Source organism: Sinocyclocheilus grahami, unplaced genomic scaffold (assembly GCF_001515645.1).
Source record: "Sinocyclocheilus grahami isolate Dianchi unplaced genomic scaffold, SAMN03320097.WGS_v1.1 scaffold861.1, whole genome shotgun sequence".
NCBI lineage: Eukaryota > Metazoa > Chordata > Actinopteri > Cypriniformes > Cyprinidae > Sinocyclocheilus > Sinocyclocheilus grahami.
This window is the reverse complement of record NW_015506040.1, coordinates 109,568-113,913: the sequence shown is the minus strand read 5'-3', so window position 1 is coordinate 113,913 and position 4,346 is coordinate 109,568.

Here is a 4,346-nt window from a genome sequence, read left to right as displayed (position 1 = left end):
TGCCACTTGTACACTCTTAAAAATAAAGGTTCCAAATGGTGGATGATGCCATAAGAACAATTTTTGGTTCCTCAAAGAACCTTTCAGTGAACCATTCTTAAAAGAACCATTTTTTGGGGGGGGGGAATAAAAAATAAATGAAAAGGTTGTGTAAAATATGTGCATTTTAGAAATCTCAATTATGTCTATCTTTTGATACATGTACATCACTTCCAACCTATATCCTTTAGGTTGAAGATTAGCCAGCATGATCTCAATACGTTTATGCATTGCTTTTGCTCAAAGTAACTCACAAGATTTATATATTGCTTGAGAATCGAACCCATGACCTTGACTTGCTTGATGTTTTGAGCTATAGGAATATATAGTAATAACAGGTATTCATACACATACATTTTGTTTGCATAGACACTTAAACTAAAATGTATTTAGTGTATGTATAGTGTAATATTAAGATTGTGAAATTGTTTTCTAAACAATTAGAAATTTTTGGGTACCAAAATAAAACATTTAAAAAAAAATCTATCTAATAAATATAATATAATATAATTTAAAATTATTTTATAATATAAAAATATTAAATATAAATAAATATATATTTATGAAATATAAAAAAATAACTATTTTAATATATACTTTAAAATCATTTATAATATAAATAAAGCAATTAATAATGGTTTTCAAAAATGTGTATATTGTACAAAAATATGTACAAATACCTATGAAAGCTATAATGAGATCAGGTTGGATTAACTGATTCTGTGTTTCAAATACATGCTTTGAACCGTTCTCTGTAGATCCCACATTTTCATACGATTGGTTACAATGCCTGCATGCTCTTGGTCAAACAACATTTTAGTTATTAGCTTTAGCAAGTTTGAAAACAATAGGGGGAAAAAATCCCAAATCTGGACTTTTGATACATGTACATCACTTCCAACCTATATCCTTTAGGTTGAAGATTAGCCAGCATGATCTCAATACGTTTATGCATTGCTTTTGCTCAAAGTAACTCACAAGATTTATATATTGCTTGAGAATCGAACCCATGACCTTGACTTGCTTGATGTTTTGAGCTATAGGAATATATAGTAATAACAGGTATTCATACACATACATTTTGTTTGCATAGACACTTAAACTAAAATGTATTTAGTGTATGTATAGTGTAATATTAAGATTGTGAAATTGTTTTCTAAACAATTAGAAATTTTTGGGTACCAAAATAAAACATTTAAAAAAAAATCTATCTAATAAATATAATATAATATAATTTAAAATTATTTTATAATATAAAAATATTAAATATAAATAAATATATATTTATGAAATATAAAAAAATAACTATTTTAATATATACTTTAAAATCATTTATAATATAAATAAAGCAATTAATAATGGTTTTCAAAAATGTGTATATTGTACAAAAATATGTACAAATACCTATGAAAGCTATAATGAGATCAGGTTGGATTAACTGATTCTGTGTTTCAAATACATGCTTTGAACCGTTCTCTGTAGATCCCACAATTTCATATGATTGGTTACAATGCCTGCATGCTCTTGGTCAAACAACATTTTAGTTATTAGCTTTAGCAAGTTTGAAAACAATAGGGGGAAAAATCCCAAATCTGGACATTTTAGGCAATTTAGAAAACTTCAGCCAGAACATGTCCAGGAAAACAGTTTGTATGATCACTCTACTGTGCCTACCATTATTGTGTGGTTTCATTTGGCTATAAAGGGCTTGAATCAATGGTAATGGGCAGGTGGAAGTGTCACTGTCACATGTGAGCTTTTGGAGTACACTTAAGAATAGCATAAAGCATAGCAAAGCTTTTCCCAGTCCACCCAGCAGTGAGTTGCCATGGAATTCAGCAAAACCAATGAAGCACATTGCATGCTCAGTGGCATTTTCTCAAGTCAGAGATTCTCTGGATGTCCACCTGCACGCCATTCATGTCGAGGCTTTGACCTCATGTACTGTACATCAACACACACAGCCTCTAATTGAAGAGATTACTCCACACTTCCGCCTCATCTTTAATTGAAAATAAAGACAAGACAAGCTTGGCTGCCCTATTTATGTTCAATCAACCATTGGATCTCTCTTCTTCACCAAATCTGTCTCTGGGTATTTTTGAAGGCACATTATCAAAGTATTAGTATCTGAGTGATACAGTAAATGTATACTGTACTAAAATATTTTTATGTGAAACTGTAACTTCATTAAAGTTCATTAGTAAGTTCATCATAACTTCATCATTAATACCAACACATACGTCTAAGTGAAAATGTCACTTTAATAACAGGGTTACACCTGTAAGATGGCATATAATGACAATAATCATTAAATGCAAAGCATTAATTATACTTATTTAAATGATTAGATCTTTAGATTTAGGACAACATAAGTAAACTTCAGCTAGGATTGTGTCACAACTGGATTGTGTCAGATTTTTTTTTTTTTTTTTTAAATAAAAAAAATGTTTCCGACATTCCATTCATTCCTATGGGGGGTCAAATTGACCTGCAAGGGAAGGATCGGTTACTTTTTTACACCCACATAAAGTTCTCGATTCCACTCAGTTTTTTTGTTTGTGTGATCCATGTTCAAGTGTGACAAAATTAAATAAGAAAACCCAGCATTTTTTTCAACATTTCATTAATTCCTATGGTCAGGTCAAAATGACCCGCAAGGGAAGGATTTGTGAATTGTTTTGTATTACAGCCACATAAATCCTCGAATCCACTCTTTTTGAGTTCCAAATTCAAGTGGAACAAAAGTCACAAAGTCCTGTACCACTCAGATGAACACTCATTTTTTTTTAAATTGTAAAAAAATAAAAAAAATTCCCGAGGGAAGGTTGAAGTTCATTTAATTGATTTTCTACTAGCATTATTTTTCAAAAGAAATAAATATATAAGTAAAATAATTGCACAGATATTCATTACTGTGCGTCTGAAAATGGAAGACTGAAAAGTAAATAATTTTGACTTTTTGTATGGGAACATGATGTAAACATCATGGGAAATAGCATTAGAAATGTCAAATAATTTGGAAAGCTGATAATAAAATGTGCATTTTATGAATTCATATTTCAATAATTTCAGTATTTTCAAACCTCTATGAATAAATATTTATTTTATATTTATAATTTAGCATTTAACCTCTTTATGAAAAATAGTGATTGTGATACATGAAATGTTTACATCTAATGCTCTTCTATTTAGCATGTACACACTTCTCTGTTGTAACACAGCTGTATAACAATAATTCTTGTGTCAGGAACAGTCTGTTAGAGATTTGTCTGTCTCTCTCACTCAGTGTCAGCATGGCTGGACCTTCTGGGATGCCTACAGAGACAGAGCCTTCCTCTCCTGCCATAAGATATTTTGCTTTGTGGTGTGTGTGGGTGTGTGTGTGTGTTGGACAGGACCCTGGGGCAGGACAGCCACATCTCTGTTTGTCAATAGCCAGAACAGAGAAGGCACAGTGACAGAGGCTGAGATGAGTCAAGCTGATGGTACTCTTAACCTGCACATAGATACTGTATTTAGCAGTGAAGTGTTCACATTATAGCCTACTTAGATATTGCAGAACTGCATAATGAAAGCTTAACATAGATGTAAGTAACTGTTAAGCAGTTCAATTTTGAGATTCATTAAAAATCTTAAACAAATATAAATTGACTTCACATAAGCATTTACATCCTGTTTTATTCTTTTCTATATGATTTCCAAAAAGTGTTTGAAATAAGATTAACACAGCCGTTAGGCACACATACATTAGTCCTGAAGTGTAACATTTTCCTTTTAATATTAATTAATGGAAAAGGACCATTAATGGCTAATTTATTCTTAAATCAAAGACACATTTGAATACTGCATTAAATTCAATTCAATTCAAGTTTATTTGTATAGCGCTTTTCACGATATAAACCGTTGCAAAGCAACTTTACAGCAAATTAAGTTTCTACAATATTTAGTGGTAGCTTATCAGTGGTGACTGTCAGTTAATGTACATATGGCAGAAATGTATGGAAAAATCAATTAAAGACGTAATCAAACAGACGATGAACACTATTAACAGCAATTATTATATGATGCAATCATCTGAGGTCCTCTGAGGGGTTGGCATCATCTCTTCTCAGGTGTTCTGGATCCAGACTGAAATCCTAGTTACCCCGGGATGTGGCAAAAACAGAGAAACAAATAGAGACATAATTAGCATAGCTGCTGTTCCAACCAAGCAAAATTGATTTGATTAACCCAAACTAAAGAATAATAATGTGCATTTGATCAGATATAACTGCAGTACAAGATTATGAGATGCATTATTTGAA